The sequence below is a fragment of the Lactuca saligna genome, chromosome 1 (genome assembly GCF_052625555.1).
Source record: "Lactuca saligna cultivar CGN05327 chromosome 1, ASM5262555v1, whole genome shotgun sequence".
NCBI classification, from domain to species: Eukaryota; Viridiplantae; Streptophyta; class Magnoliopsida; order Asterales; family Asteraceae; genus Lactuca; species Lactuca saligna.
The window spans coordinates 61,212,716-61,230,585 of NC_136417.1; positions in this window are offsets into that span (position 1 = coordinate 61,212,716).

The following is a 17,870-nucleotide window of genomic DNA, read 5'->3' on the forward strand; positions in this document are numbered from 1 at the left end:
CTGCCTCTCTGGAGGCACTCCCGACAACTCCTCCGGAAACACATAAGCATACTCCTTGATAACCGGAACATATGAAACTGAGACCTGATCCCTGACCCGCATATCCACCATATACGCTAGCTAACCTGCACACTCATGCTTAATCTACTGTCTAGCCATGGCGGCTGAACAAAACCCTGAACCCAATCTAGTGCCCTCGCTGTAGATAACCAGTTCTCCCCCACTTGGGGTTCAAACTACCACCCACTGACCCTCTCAGTAGATTATGGCACTAGAACGACTCAGCCAGTCCATACCCACAATCACGCAAACATCCCCCATGGGTATCGGAATCAAGATAATCGGGAAGGAAACCCCGAAGATCTCCAGATTGCAACCTCAATAAACGGAAGAAGCAGAAATCTTGTGCTCGTTGGCAATGGAGACTTGTAACAGACAGTCTAGCTCCCCTAAAGGCAAATAGGACTCCCTATTGAACGATCGAGAGATAAATGATCGAATCGCCCCCGAGTCAAATAACACCAAAGCAGGTAAGGAGTTCACTAAAAAGCTACCTAACAAAGGTACAACATATAAGAAATAACAATTGTAATCAAAATATAAGAGATAGAAACATACCAACCACTACATCGGGTGCTGTCCTGGCCTCCTCGGTCGTGAGCTGGAAGGCATGTACCCAAGACCTTGGGGGCTCTACTCGACCCTGACTCCCGTCAGTAATCTGCAAGGTAGCCGATGATGGAGCCTGCTCCGGCCTGGTAGTGAGAAACGGATAGTTGGCCTTCACGTGACAAACCTGATCGCAATGGTAACAAATCCTCATATCCTGAACCGAGGCTGGCTGGCGGCAATCCCTCGCAAAGTGCCCATCCTTTCCACACTTGCAGCACCTACTACTAGATCGAAAAGCTCCAGTATGAACCTTCCCGCACTTCCCATAAGTTGTTACACCTTGAGTTCAGAAGTACAAGTTCAGGGTTCTAAGTGTAAGTATGGAAGGTCGACTCCACGAGTTGATGGATAGACTCGGCGAGTCGGGTCGTGATTCTGGACGCATGTTAAGTGATCAACTCGGCGAGTCGGTAGATGGACTCGACGAGTTGGTGCTGAAAGGAGAAAAACCCTTATCCCGGAAGTTATACCCTATATAAAGCACATTATAGCCACCCTCAGCCTCTTTAATGCCCATTTGAGTTCCAGAATCCCTAATTAGTGTGTGTGAAGTTTGAGTTTGGAAGAAGAATTAAGAGGAGGAAGTTAGAAGATCAAGAGGCTAGCATTGGGAGATCATTGTAGATCCGAAATCTACTCCTTCTTGGGCACATTTGTGAGGTAACAAGTCGTTCCTTAAGTTTTCTCCTTCTAAATCCATCATTGGATGTTGTTTTCGGAATGTTAGCTTGTTTGGGACCCATTTCGGGTTTAGAGATTAGATCTAAAGTTGCAACTTCAGATCTAGGTTAATAGTGAGTTGTAAAAGCTTAAAGCATCAGCCATGGGGTTTGATTTAGAGTATCTTTGTCCCAAAAACCTCCTTATAGCTTGATTGGAGTTTGTTGAGCCTTGAATGCACATAAAGTTGGAAACTTTACTTGTGAATCTGGCCCTAGGAGTCCAGATCTATGTATTGGAAGCAATGAAATGGCCTGAAATCGTCTGAATGAAGATGTTAATATGGACTCGGCGAGTCTGGGAGATGACTCGGTGAGTCGGATTTGATATCAGTCTTAAGTCGCATAGTAACTCGGCGAGTCACATGGGTAGACTCGGCGAGTTGTATGAAGATGGGCAGGAACTCGATGAGTTGGAAGAACAACTCGGCGAGTCTATTTAATATTGCCTTAAACTCGGCGAGTCTGTTCTTGGACTCGGCAAGTCTGGTCATGGAGTCTTAACCTTTTCTGGTTGGGCAGTGAATCGGCGAGTCGAGGGACGACTCGGTGATTTGATTCGCGATATGGGAGTTTTTAGAGCATAGGGACTCGATGAGTCAGCGGGTTGACTCGGCGAGTAGAGTCAGTCAGGGAGTTTGACTTTGACTGAGGACTTTGACTTGGACCAAGGGTTCACCAGTTTGACTTCCAAGGGTATGTTGGTAATTAATGATGTTTATTGGTTTTGGTTATTTGGTATTGATATGTGGTGGAGTTCGTGTCGAAGGTTGGAGCAGCGTGATCTTATTTCTGCAGATCGGCTTTGCGAGGTGAGTTATCCTCACTATATAGATAGGTTCTAAGGCATCAAGGCGGGCTCTTTATCGGATGGAAATACGGGTAGTTGTTATGTTATTGCTTTGCTATATGTTTGCATCCTAGTAGTTAGGACGATATATGTTAGAGACCTGGTTAAGTTCAGAATCCTGGTATATAGGATGATGCTATGTTAGTGACCGGTTAGGTTGGTATCCTGGTTAGAGTGTGCTAGATATGTGATCTGCTAGATCGGTTGATTAATGATGAATTGTTATATGATTATATGTTTATGTGCACATGTTTGTTTGACTGGGGTTGGGTTGAGGCGCGTCCTGCTTTCTGCTATAGGCCAACATACCCAGGGCAGACCAGATATCCCGAAGGCCCAGTGAGCGGTCCGGATAGGCTATAGGCCCAACGAGGGCGGACCAGACGTGTCGAGGCTCGGAGAGTAGACCAAGCCGACTGAAGGCCCGACGCGGGCAGACTAGTCATACTGTAGACTCAGAGAGTGGACCAGGTGGGTCAAAGGCCCAGTACAGGCGGACCAACCACACTGCAGACTCGATGTATGTTACTAGACTCGAAGGGTGGACCAGGTGGACTAAAGGCCCGGTGCGGCGGACCAGTCACACAGTAGACCCAAAGTGAATGGCTATTCTATTTATGATATGATATGTTATGTGTATGGTATACGTGGTTGGTATTTTGGGGGTAACTCACTAAACTTTCGGGCTTACAGTTTTCAAGTGTATTGTTTCAGGTACTTCAGGAGATCGTGTCAAGGCGAAGGCGTGATCGTACCGCTCCTCGTGTTTTATGTATTTATGATGTGGTTCTGAGAAATACTCTGATAATAAATGAATTGAAAACCTTTTTGTAATGAATTAATGAATATGGGTTGTTTTTGAAAAGTTTAAATTGGTTGAAAATTTTTCGATGTTACAAGTTGGTATCAGAGCCTTGGTTTGAGTGAATTGGAGGAACATTCGTGTGAATCCAGTCTCAAATCAGGGAGATTTTTCAAAGAGAAATTAAAAATGGTTTTTACAAATAAGTAAAAGAGGACGCAGAGGATACGATCAGTCGGAGCCAGTAAGTCACCCCAAAATTACCATACAAGTTATTTGTTTATGTGATATGTTAGAACAGCATGCTAGAGTTAGGCTAGGGATCTTCAGGATGTGCATGATAGAGTTGCCTGATTGTGATGCCTACTAGCCTAGGTTCTCCCTTTATGAGAGTTTTAGTGTTCCTCTAGGAGTGAGGATAGAGTGCTTTTTATGTTCGTTAGTGCTTAGGGTGTTGTGATGATACTTGAGACAAATATGGGTAGGTGTGGAAGGTAGTATGGGCCTGCACTACTGAAAGCATAGGACCCATACGCGTATCAAGGAAGTCCCAACCCCTGGGTGGTGGATTACAAAGTCATTCTGGGTGGTTATGCGAGGTTTCTAAGGATATCATGGTGTATTGCAGAATGGAAATTACGAAACCTTTCATGGCAGGATCCGGTTCGGGATTAGGAGCGGAAGAGGGTGGTTAGGAGGAGTCAGCACCACCTGAGGTCGTTGGCCTGATGAGTATAGACGAGTTGGATGCCAGGCTTCGTGAGATCCTGCATGATGAGGTTGTTGCTATGTTTCAGGCTGAGTTGCCAAAACTGTTTGGGTCGATCAAGACTGCTATGATTGAGTACTTTGATGGGCGCTATGCAGCTCTTACGGAGAAGGCTGTTGCGGTGGCTACATCGGCTATAGCAGCAGCAGGAGGAGGAGCCGGTAGAGGTTTTCAGTATCGGGACTTCGATAATACGAAGCCCCCTACTTTTGATGTAGTTCAGGATCTGATTGTTGCTATGCGATGGTTTTCGGATGTGGAGGGATGTTTCTTCACATGTTCATGCCCTGCTGATTAGAGGGTGAGATGTGTTCTTGTTACACCCCCAAAACTAAACGGCGAAAATATTCAGGGGCGGAGGAATTCATTTGTAGTATCACAACAATGCATAATAGAAACCAAAGTACAACATTTATTACATAAGATTTTAAGTTTACAACTGTGTTTCAAAAGTATAATTTACAAACATAAATATAAAGAAACTTGGTCTTCCTTTAAACGTGTTGGTACCTGTTTACTGCTTTCCTGAAAATACAAGTAGTTTTGAAAGGAGTGTCAACAATTAAGTTGGTGAGTTCATAACTATGTTATATAAATAAATTGTTGTTTGTTATATGAAATATGTATTTGTTCTTCTAGAAAATCCTATATTTTCTGTTGTATATACATTTGTTTTCATAAGTAGTATAGTCTTAACCTCCCATAAGACTTTGAAAAATAAGTTAGCTCAGATATTGTATAGTATTCTATACATATACTTGTAATAAAACTTGTGAAATAGTATTATAGTTTTAATATATTAAAACCATATGAAGTTGTTACTTATTCTTACACCAAACGTATTTATCATTTTCAAACATGTGAGTTGTCATAACCATACTTGATGACCTAAGCCTCCCCTGAAACACAACGTTCTACAAGTGTTGTAATACGGTACGACAATTGTCATCCCAAGCCTGCCGGCTTGACTGTAGCTAACAGTCAAGATGTGCGATTGTCAATCCCATGTAGATCTATAAAAAAGTGTCACGCTCTACCTCAAGGAGACTCTGGTTATAACTTTCAGGGCTTTTGTTTTATACTTGAATAAGTAATTGAAGTGTGTCTCACAAATACCTTATTGATAATTATGTGTAAAATATTGAAAAGTATCCTTGAAATAGTCATATCATAACTATATTATAAATTATATTTAATAAAATTTATATATATCTGATTTCATCAGAAACTCTGGTTATGTAGTGAACATATGTAGTTCCATAAAGTATATTAACAAGTTTGTATGAATCATAAATTATACCTATTATAATTTATATGTTTATTGTAGCAAATAGTTCCAAATGAGTGAAATAGTTTATTTATAATAATAATAAAACAAAAGAATGAGTTTTATCATTTATACGAAAATTCCTTGTATTTTACTTATATTTCCCCCCTAAAACATTATAAAAATAGTGAGAACATAGTGGTATAAACTCACTTGATAGATGGTGAATTGGATAGAGTTTTGACAGGAGAGAGGTTACTTCTCGGGAATCTCGGGGCTTCGAGGCTTGCTTAGGTTTTGAGACTTGATACCGGGGCTTTACGGGTTTTATATGAGCTTATGGAAGTCGAAAATATGAAAGAGGGTGAAATTTAGGGTGAAAAGTGTAAAAAAAGTTGGAACCCTCGCATGCCTTATATAGGCCGGAGCCTCGGATCAGAGGCCATGCGAGGTTGCCGCGTGTCGGATAGGTGGCGAAAGGTGGAAGGCGGCTTCAGACCGGATGCTCGCTGTTGGCTGGCTGGGATTGGACCAGAGTTCGGTCCAATGGGAAGAGGGCACAGGCGAAGCGGAGCGAGGGAAGGAAGGTTGTGTGGCTCGGCTTGCAGGATGCCACCGGTGCGAGGCACATCGGTTTCTGATTGGGCCTTAGTTTCGGACGAATCAGCATGCGACACTGGGCGGACACGGGGAGGCTGCTGATGCGAGATGATGTGGCCGGGTACTGTTCATGCGAAATTATCCGGATTTTTGCTATTTTTCTTTATTTTTGTGCCAAAAACTTGTAAAATTCATAACTTTTGCATATGAACTTCGTTTTTGACGTTCTTTATATGCACGCGTAGGTAAAATTATACTGTACGACTTTCGATTAAACATCGTTGGCTAATTTTGAATTTATTTTTAATATTATTATTTTTAACATACCGGGACAGGAAAATCCGTTAAAAATTCATAACTTCATTATCCGACGTCCGTTTTCGTCAGACTTTTTACCATTCTACTAGTATTAACGAGACCTTCGATTCTCGTTTAAGTTATTTTGGTTAAATCTTGCTCGATCTTTATTTCAAGTTGTTAGCTGTCTACCACTAATTCGAACTTTAGAAAAATCATAATTTCTTCGTACGAAGTCAGATTTAAATGTTCAATATATGAAACTTCATTATTTTTACGAGTTCTACAACTTTCATTAAGGTCACTAAGGCTAAAAAGTAGTTTATCAAAAACTTAATTTTTACGCAAAATAGCGTTTGCCGGATTTGTCGCGGATCTTCGGTTGGTCATATCTTCTTTGTTATAACTCGGTTTTGGGAATTCTTTATATTTTTGGAATCCTTGTTAAAATCTCTATGACTTGGTTCATCCCAATTGAGATTATTTAACACTTTAGTTTTGAGGTTCAATTATGTAAATATACACAATATGATAAAATTTCTCTTTATTATTTCAAAAAGAACTACAAATTACACTATTACATAGGTTTGAAATACGGTTTGTTACATTATCCCTCTGTAACAGAGAATTTCGTCCCGAAATTTTTACATTACAGATAGACTAGGGAAAAAGATGTGGGTGTTTCTGTTGCATTTGATCCTCCTGTCCCCAAGTGAATTCAGGTCATCGGTTTGCGTTCCAACGAACTTTCACTATCGGGATACGGCTTTGTTTGGTTTTCTTAACTTCCCTATCTAAAATCTCTACCGGTTCTTCCACAAAGTTAAGATTCTCGTTTAAATCGATTTCATCAAGTGGGATTACGAGAGTCTCATCAGATAAGCATTTCTTTAAGTTAAACACATGGAATGTAGGATGTATGTTACTAAGTTGTTGCGGCAGATTAATTTTGTAAGCTACTGGACTGATTCTAGCATGAATTTCAAATGGTCCAATGTATCTTGGGTTTAATTTTTCATGCTTTCCAAAGCGTATCGTACCTTTCGAGGGTGAAACTTTGAACATAACTCGATCACCAACCTGAAACTCCAAGGGTTTTCTTCATTTATCGGCATAGCTTTTCTGTCTATCTCTGGAAGCTTTTAATCTTTCTCGGATTTGAACTATCATCTCGGTAGTCTCTCTGATGATTTCTGGACATGTGAGAGTGCTTTCTGGAATTTGACCTCTAGCCAATTGTGTGTCTCCAACTTCAACCCAACATAATGGTGATCTGCACTTTCTACATTAAAGTTCTTCGAATGGCGCAACTTTAATGCTGGTATGGTAACTGTTGTTGTATGAGAATTCAACCAGAGGTAAATGAGTATCCCAAGCTTTACCAAAATCTATTACACATGCTCTCAGCATGTCTTCTAGTGTTTGAATGGTTCTCTCACTTTGCCCATCAGTTTGTGGATGATAATATGTACTCATATCCAGCATAGTCCCAATAGCGTTCTGAAGTGACTGCCAAAATCTTGATGTAAATCTACTATCTCGGTCTGAGATAGTAGATACTGCTACACCATGTAGTCTAACTATCTCCCTGATGTAGGTTCTGGTTAGCTTCTCCATTGTGTCTGTTCCTTTAATTGGAAGAAAATGAGCGGACTTAGTCAACCAATCGATAATTTACCTAGATGGCCTCGTGCTCACTTCCACTCAGGTATTTCTGGCTGCTGAAGTAGACCTGAGGGCTTCTAATATTCGACCTTCACCTTGGCACAAGTCAGGCACTTGCCTACGAAAGTAGCAATCTCTTCTTTCATGTTTGGCCACCAATAAAGTTTCTTTAGATCCAAATACATCTTATCTGAACCTGGGTGAATGGAGTATCGCATATTGTGTGCTTCGTTCATGAAAACCTCTCTGTAATCGCCGAACTTTGGTATCCAGATCCGATTCACGTGATATCGGGCTCCATCACTTTTGACCTCTAAGTTTTTATCCATTTCTCTTAAAGATTCACCAGTCACATTCTCAGGTTTTAAAGCTTCAAGTTGAGCTTCTTTGATTTGTGTAGAGAGATGTGAATGGATAGTCATGGTCAATGACTTTATTCGACGTCCTGAGTATTCTTTTCTATTGAGAGCATATTCTACCACATTGGCTTTGCCTGGATGATAACGAATCTCACATTTGTAATTGTTGAATAGTTCTACCCATCGTTGTTGCCTCATGTTTAGTTCTTTCTGGTTGAAGATATGTTGAAGGCTTTTGTGGTCTGTAAAGATTGTGCACTTGGTACCATACAGATAATGTCTCCAGATCTTCAGAGCAAAAATCACTGCTCCTAACTCAAGTTCATGTGTTGTATAGTTAACCTCATATGTTTTAAGTTGTCTTGAGGCATAGGATATTACCTTTCCTCGTTGCATAAGAACACAACCGAGTCCTTGGTTAGAAGCATCACAGTAGACTATAAAATCTTTCGTTCCTTCGCGTAGAGATAAGACAGGTGCACTGCATAGGGCTTTCTTTAGTACTTGGAATGTTGTTTCTTGTTTTTCTCCCCAACTAAAGGTTACACTTTTTTAGGTTAGGGTAGTAAGAGGCTTTGCTATTCGAGAGAAGTTTTGAATGAATCGGCAGTAATAGCCAGCAAGACCTAAGAATTGACGATTTTCGGTAGGTGGTTTTGTGTGCTAACCAGTTTTCAATTGCCTTTATTTTGGAAGGATCAACATGTATTCCTTCTGAACTGACCACGTGACCTAGGAAATCAATCCTCCTGATCCAAAATTCGCACTTTGAGAATTTTGCATATGACTTCTCTGCTCTTAACGTTTGCAAGATTTTTTTGAGATATTAACTATGATCCTCTTTGCTTTTTGAATAAATAAGGATATCATCAATGAAGACTATTACGAATTTGTCAAAATAAGGACAGCACACTCTGTTTGTTAAGTCCAGGAACACTGCAGGTGCATTCGTTAATCCAAAAGGCATCACTACAAATTCGTAATGACCATAACAAGTTCGAAATGTTGTTTTGGGAACGTCTTCCTCTAAAACTCGTAATTGGTGATACCCAGATCTTAAGTCAATCTTTGAGAAAAAAGCTTGCACCTTGAAGCTGGTCGAACAAATCGTCAATGCGTGGTAAAGGGTATCGGTTTTTGATGGTAAGTTTATTTAGTTCGCGATAGTCTATGCACATGCGAAAAGATCCATCTTTCTTCTTGAAAAAAAAACCGGTGCTACCCAGGGTGAGAAACTCGGTCTTGTGATCCTTTGTTAAGAAGTTCATTCAGTTGACTGGATAATTCCTGCATTCCTAATGGTGCAAGACGGTATTGGGATTTGGCTACAGGGGTAGCTCCAGGTACTAATTCGATTCTGAGTTCGACTTGTCATTTTTTTTGGGGGGGGGGGGGGGACTCCTGGAAGATCTTCAGGAAAGATATGAGGAAAGTCGCATACTTCTGGAATGGTCTTTATTTCTTTCACTTCTTTCTTTACATCAACTACGTGAGCAAGGAATGCATGATATTCTTTTCGTAAATATTTCTGGGCTTGAATGCTTTAAATTAGTCAGAGGTTCGTGCCTGGTTGTCGCCATAGATAATTATGGTTTCATCATTCGGTAGTTTAAGACAAATAGCTTTTTCTAAACATAGGATGTCTGCGTGATGGAGACTCAACCAATCCATGCCAATAATAACATCAAAAGTTTTAATGGAGACAGACATGAGGTTGATTTGAAATGAATAATTATCTAAGTGGAGGGTACATCCTATGTATATTTTATTTGTACTTTAGTCTTTCCATTAGCCATTTCTACTACAAATGTTTCTTTTAGTGCCTGAGGTGGTTGGTTGAGTAAATGTTCAAATTTTTGATTTACAAAACTCATCTCCGCTCCACTATCAATTAATATGCATGCGTATGAGTTATTGAGAGGAAACGTACCCGTGACCACCTTAGGGTCTGCCATGGCTTCCTCCTGACAGATTGCGAGTAATCTTCCTTTTCCACTAGCATTCCTTGCCTTTGGGCAGTTCCTTTTATAATGTCCGATTTCACCACAGTTATAACAAGCTTGGGTTACTCATTCAGCATATATTTGAGTAATATGTTGAGCTGGTGCTTTACAGAAGCGGGCAGTATGCCCCTTCTTCTTGAAATTTCGGTAGTACATCTCTTTACAATATCCTGTATGATGAAAATTGTACTTATTACATCTTGGTAGGGTTCCAGCATAGCGACTTGGAAACACTAGGGTAGTAGAGATAGTGGCAGGAATGGTTGCAGGAATAACAACTGGAATGGTGGCTGCATTAATTGTCATCGTTTGTTGTTTCTTCGAAGGTGCCTGAGATGATTGCCCTTTTCTTTTATTCTAAAAACTCTTCTTGTTGTCTCCATCTTTAGATGGTTCGAGGTTTGTTACTTGACATTTTCCATGATCAATAAGAGTTTGTGCCAGATGTTTGGCACTATTGAAAGTGAGAGGTTTTGCAGCTAAAACATTTCCTTGAGTTGGGGGAGTTAATCCCCAAATGTATCTTTCAACTTTCTTGCTTTCCGGAGTAACCATCCCCGGACACAAAAGGGCTAAATCACTAAATCTAGCAGTGTAACCGATGATGTCAGAGTCCTTCATCTTTAGATTCCATAATTCTTGCTCCAATTTCTATAATTTGCCTCTCGGACAATACTCGGCTAACATTTTCACTTTTAATTCTTCCCAACTCATAGCGTTTGCCGCTGGAAGAGATAAAGATTTGACGTAGCCATTCCACCGTGAAAGGGCCCTATCCGCAAAGGTACATGCAGCGTACTTCACTTTATTGGCTTCAGGACAAGCACATATTTCAAATACTGATTCAGTCTTCTCAAACCAGCACGACAAAACAATGACACCTCCCATGCCATCAAAGGACTATGGTTTTGCATTAGTAAAATCTTTATAAGTAGATTCTCTTGGTTGCCCATTTTATTTCCAGGATTAGGAAGATTGTTACCACTATTTGCATTTTATTGTGCTATAACTGCTGTTACAGCTGCTGCTACTGCTGCATGAAATGTTGCAACATCGAATTGAGCTGGTGGTGGTGGTGGATTATGTCGAGGCATCTTTTAACTATAATAAAACAAAGGATAATAAGTTATTCAATTTCAATTTAATTCATAACAAAAGTTTATAAACATTATGAATTCATGATAGTAGTATCTTTCGTGTGATTTGTCTTGTATATGGTATTTCTATAATCATTTAATGTATACAAATTGTATGAAGTTAAAATTTATAATATTCAAATTAATCATAAAATACTAATGTAAATAAATTGTGAGAACAAGATGGTAATATGAAATATTTGTCACTTTATTTATTTATATCATACATAAACATTGACTTGTTACAAAATATTTTACATAAAAGAAATTTTTACATATATATATTTAAAAACTTAATTAAAGTAAAACTTAGTAGTGAAAACACTATTTGCGGCGTGGGTTATGTCGGTTACCTGGCCCCGCTTCGTCTTGTGACTTCCAACGCTTTTCTTGCGCAGCTTGATACTCTCTCAATGGTCTTATTTCTTCTTAATCAGCATCAACTTGTCTTTGAAGGGCCATAGTGTGTTGATCAGTGTCTTCTTGCATCTCATCAAGTCGTAAGATATCCGCAATATTAACTTGTGCGGTGGCATTTACTTTAAGAATCCGATTAATAGAGATTCTAGCTTGATCAGTTTGGCGATTTATTCTCCATATGATAATTGGAAGGGCTTTCTCAGCTGTACCTCCATCAGTGAGGTTGTAATATTCTCTGGCCATTCCATAAGGAGGGCGTATACCTTCCTGTCTGCACCAATGATTTATATGCTAACCCCAGTCTGATATGGGTCGAGCATTACCCTGTATTAAATGGTGTTGTCCCGGATTAATAACTTGGGGATTTGTATCAGTACCACTTCATTCACTATCAGTGGCTTCCATAGGTTCCTCCTCTGAATCACTTCTATTACCGTGATCAGGGATATAAGGGTCCCCAGGGTAGTTTCCAGCCATGTTATTTGAACGAGATGTAGAGGTGAGAAAATATATTAAATATTTAGATGTATTATTTTATAGTATTCTAAAATACTCCTATAGTATTTCAATCTTTATGTTTAAATCTAAAATCTTCTGAACATGTATAGTTGGTAAGTTTTAGACATGTCACAATACTACAATCACTCCCAAACATATGTTGGTCATATCTTGAATTAATATAGTTGATCAAGCTATATTAATCCTAGATATGATTACATAATTTGCTTAGGTTAACTATAATATTTAACATTCAAATACTTTTAAGTTCTCTGATACTATATTTATAGATATTAATATTAGTATACTTCTTATAAAAATATTCAAATTTTTGAAAAGTATACTTGTAGTCAGAGCTTTCAGCCCCTAATGTATTTATACTTGTATATTTTTTATGGGTTGATATACTTAGTTTACTATAAACAATGCTCTGATACCAATCTGTCACACCCCCAAAACTGAACGGCGGAAATATTCAGGGGCGGAAGACTTAATTTGTAGTATCACAACAATGCATAATAGAAACCAAAGTACAACATTTATTACATCAGATTTTAAGTTTACAACTATTTTTCAAAAGTATAATTTACAAACATAAATATAAAGAAACTTGGTCTTCCTCTAAACGTGTTGGTACATCTTTACTGCATTCCTGAAAATACAAGTAGTTTTGAAAGGAGTGTCAACAATTACGTTGGTGAGTTCAGAAGTATGTTATATAAATAACTTGTTGTTTGTTCTATGAAATATGTATTTGTTCTTCCATAAAATCCTATATTTTCTGTTGTATATACATTTGTTTTCAGAAGTGGTATAGTCTTAACCTCCCATAAGACTTTGACAAATAAGTTAACTCATAAATTGTATAGTATTCTATACCTATACATGTAATAAAACTTGTGAAAATAGTATTATAGTTTCAATATATTAAAATTATATGAAGGTGTTACTTATTCTTCTACCAAACTTATTTATCAATTTCAAACTTGTGAGTTGTCATAACCATACCTGATGACCTAAGCCTCACCCGAAACACAACGTTCTTTAGGCGTTGTAATACAATACGGCAATTGTCATCCTAAGCCTGCCGGCTTGACTGTAGCTAACAATCGAGATGTGGGATTGTCAATCCCATATAGATCTATATACAAGTGTCACGCTCTCCCTCAAGGAGACTCTGGTTATAACTTTCAGGGCTTTTGTTTTATACTTGAATAAGTACTTGAAGTGTGTCTCACAAATACCTTATTGATAATTATGTGTAAAATATTGAAAAGTATCCTTGAAATAGTCATATCATAACTATATTATAAATTATATTTAATATAATTTTTATATATCTGATTTCATCAGAAACTCTGATTATGTAGTAAACATATCTAGTTCCATAAAGTATATTAACAAGTTTGTATGAATCATAAATTATACCTATTATAATTTATATGTTTATTGTATCAAATAGTCCCAAATGAGTGCAATAGTTTATTCACAATAATAATAAAACAAAAGAATGATTTTTATCATTTATACGAAATTTCCTTGTATTTTACTTGTATTTCCCCCTAAAACATTATAAAAATAGTGAAAACATAGGGGTATAAAACTCACTTGATAGATGGTGAATTGGACAGAGTTTTGACAGGAGAGAGGTTACTTCTCGGGAATCTCGGGGTTTCGAGGCTTACTTAGGGTTTGAGACTATATACTGGGGCTTTAGGGGTTGTATATGAGCTTATGGAAGTGGAAAATATGAAAGACGGTGAAATTTAGGGTGAAAAGTGTAAAAAAAGTCGGAACCCTCGCATGCCTTATATAGGCCGGAGCCTCGGATCCGAGACCATGTGAGGCTGCCGCATCTCGGACAGGTGGCGAAGGGAGGGAGGCGGCTTCGGACTGGACGCTCGTTGTTGGTTGGCTCGGATTAGACCAGAGTTCGGTCCAATTGGAAGAGGGCACGCACGAAGCGGAGCGGGGGAAGGAATCTTGTGTGGCTCGGCTCGCAGGACGCCACCGATGCAAGGCGTGTCGGTTTCTGATTGGGCCTCGGTTTTGGATGAATCAGCATGCGACACTGGGCGGACACGGGGAGGCTGCTGATGCGAGTTGATGTGGTCGGGTACTGTTCATGCGAAATTATCCGGATTTTTGCTATTTTTCTTTATTTTTGTGCCAAAAACTTGTAAAATTCATAACTTTAGCATACGAACTTCGTTTTTGACGTTCTTTATATGCACGCGTAGGTAAAATTATACTCTACGACTTTCGATTAAACTTCGTCGGCTAATTTTGACTTTATTTTTAATATTATTATTTTTAACATACCGGGACAAGAAAATCCGTTAAAAATTCATAACTTCATTATCCAACATCCGTTTTCGTCAGGCTTTTTGCCGTTCTACTAGTACTAACGAGACCTTCGATTCTCGTTTAAGTTATTTGGGTTAAATCTCGCTCGATCTTTATTTCAAGTTGTTAGCTGTCTACCACTAATTCGAACTTTAAAAAAATTATAACTTCTTCGTACGAAATCAGATTTAAATGTTCAATATATGAAAGTTCAGTATTTTTACGAGTTCTACAACTTTCATTAAGGTCACTAAGGCTAAAAAGTAGTTTATCAAAAACTCACTTTTTATGCGAAATAGCGTTTGCCGGATTTGTCGCGGATCTTCTTCGATTGGTCATAACTTCTTTGTTATAACTTGGTTTTAGGAGTTCTTTATATTTTTGGAATCCTTGTTAAAATCTCTATGACTTGGTTCATCCCAATTGAGATTATTTAACACTTTAGTTTTGAGGGTCAATTATGTAAATATACACAATATGATAGAATTTCTCTTTATTATTTCAAAACGAACTACAAATTACACTATTACATAGGTTTGAAATAATGGTTTATTATAGCTCTGAACTTGTTAAGGCTCGGGGCGAAGGATTGGTGGAGGTTGACTACGGGGTCTTATTCTGATGCGCAGCGGGCTGCGGTTACATGGGATCAGTTTCGGGAAATGTTCAACACTCGTTATGTTCCACGAGCTGAGAGAGAGAGAGGTTGGCTCAGGAGTTCCTATAGCTGAAGCAGGATACAGAGTGAGTGACGGAGATCACGAGGATGTTCACTGAGAGGGCGATGTTTTACCCTGAGTTTGCTTCAGAGCAAGCTCAGATGTCCCGATATCTGAGTATGTTTAAGAGGGACATCACGCAGTTTGTGTCCACGCAGAGATGTGATACCTTGTTAGAATTGCAGGAGTCCGCCAGGCAGCGTGAGTTGGAGATGGAGTTGCAGTTGAGAGAGCAGAAACAGGCCCCAGCACAGTCGCAGTCGGACCAGAAACGGTCCAAGACCGTTGATTCTAGGTTGGGAGATCAGGGCAACCACACTTGTGGGAAGTGCGGTAAGAGTAATCTCGGAGTTTGTTAGTCAGGTAGTGTGTGATGCAAGTACGGGAGAGAGGGGAATTATGCGAGGGATTGCCGTCAGTCAGTCTCGGTTTAGGATATGAGGATTTGTTATCAGTGTCATTAGGTTGGTTACATGAGGGCGAACTGTCTACAACATACTGTCGGATCGGTGCAGGATCCAACAACGGACACTTTGAGGATTACGGGTGGAGGTCAGGGTGGAGCAGAGCCCTCGAGGGCTTAGGGTCATGCTTTTCAGCTTATAGCAGAGGAGGTCAGGGTGGAGTCGGATGCAGCTGCGGGTATGTTTCTTTCTTGATTTCTTGTTATCTTATGGTTAATATGGAATATTTTATATCTGCTAGTCTCGTTTGCATGATTCATGGTATGGTATTTGTTCATCTTTTCGTCGGGCTTATCGTATGATCGAGGGTTTTGGTATTGGGAGTCTTAATTGTCTATCATCCTTGGGGATTGATGGTGGGGTATTAGGCTTTTTGGGTCTGAATGTCGTGTTTAGCATTTTCAATTTGAGGGATACTCAGCTGGGGGTCGAACTCCCTTAGACTTCGAGATGTGCAATAAAGTGATTTTGTCGAGGTTTCTCGTTTTAGAATTAGATCAAGTATAAGAGAATTTATTGAGTAGGATTGTGTAAGTGATGCCGGTTGGGTCACCGGTGGTTGGTAGTCAGCGCTCTAAGTAGGGAGAATTGGAAAACTCTCAAGAGGATCGATAGCATGCGAGGTCAATTAGCTATTTGGGTTTCAGCAGTATTTTAGTCAGCCAAGAGTGTGGGCTGCTATGAGTAGGTTAGACGAGTGGGACGGGATACAGACCAAGGTTGGGCCTAAGGTTAGGCCGGGATTTTGAGTATATAGAATGGAGTTAGAGTTCGAAATCACAAGAGGGCTAGAACAGTATGTACGGGAGAGATTCCTGGAAATGAATGGTTTAGGGTGACGTAAAACAGTTTTGTGCGGTCCGGATAAACTAAAGGCCGGAAGGCATACCTGTTGGATTAGTGTCTAAGTCCATAACTATTTTGGTATGTACTTGACCCGATGGTGCATGGTCCTTTTGGGTTGCCTTCACCAAAGCAACTTGATAGGATGAATTATGGAGACAAAGGACTAAATATGATTTATTAATATATTATGAGAATAATATATTAAAGGAGAAATCATATTGTTTAATTAATATTATTCAAGAATTAATAAGAATTAAGTTTGTGGCTAAAAGAGATTAATTAAACTTAAGGGACTAGAATTGTAATTATAAGATAATCGCAATTGGGCTATGGATTACCTTATAATATAAGGTTGGACGAATTCTATGGGGAAACCCATTGGAAATCGTCCAAGGCTTATTAAAGAAGGGTCCATGGGTTGCTTAGGGCTTAAGCATCCAAATTAGGGTTTCCTAGTTGAAAACCCTAATAGCCTACATGTATAAATAGAACCCTTAAGCCCCAAAAACATGGTAAACTTCTTCTCTAGGGTTTCCACACGTTTTGTGTAGCCTCCTCTCTCCTTATTCTTCATCCTCTTGCTCTTGATGTTTGTAAACCATTAGAGGAGTGACATTTGTGACTCTAAGCTTTCTAAAGTCTTTACAAGGAGGAATTGTGATTGTTATTGCTACATAACAATCAAGGAAATATCTTAAACCAATTCTTATGTTAATATTGATTATCATATACTAGATCTAGGGTTTATAGTCTTGGATGAATTGCATGTACAATAGAGAAACCTAGATCCAAGCATTAGGGTTTGTATGAGCACATAGGATGTTCTTATGGCCAAAACCCATCAGTGGTATCAGAGACTAGATTGGATTCTATTGTATTGATGTATATTTGATCGAAATCAGCACTGAGAATCGAAATTTTTTGCTACTGAGTGTTTGACTCGCCGAGTCACTTGGTGAACTCGCCGAGTCAGCTGTACTCGACGAGTCTAGGTCCATACTCGACGAGTCAAAGCGTCTGACAGCTCATATTCGCGATTTTCTTCCTGTTTTGGCTTTGGATAATTACTATAAACATGTTTTTGTTATAAAATCCGAATTTTATCAATATTTGGTAATTATCCTTACCTAAATAGAAGAGAATTGTCAAAATTTAGATAATCATTTGTTTATTAGATAAAGTTTGATTATTTGTAATTTAGATTTGAATTATCTTGTGAAAAAGTTTTAATTTTTCCCCTTTAGGTTATATAGTTTAAATTTGAACTTAATAGTTTTGTTTTTTGAAATTTAAATAGTTAAAACCCTAATGTTTTGAAAAGGGTTTCAAAACTTGCCCTCAAGTTTTGGAATTTAAATTTTGATTAAAAAGTTTGATTTTGAAATATTTAAATTCTAAACTCTAATGTTTTGAAATGTTTCAAAACTTGCCCTCAAGT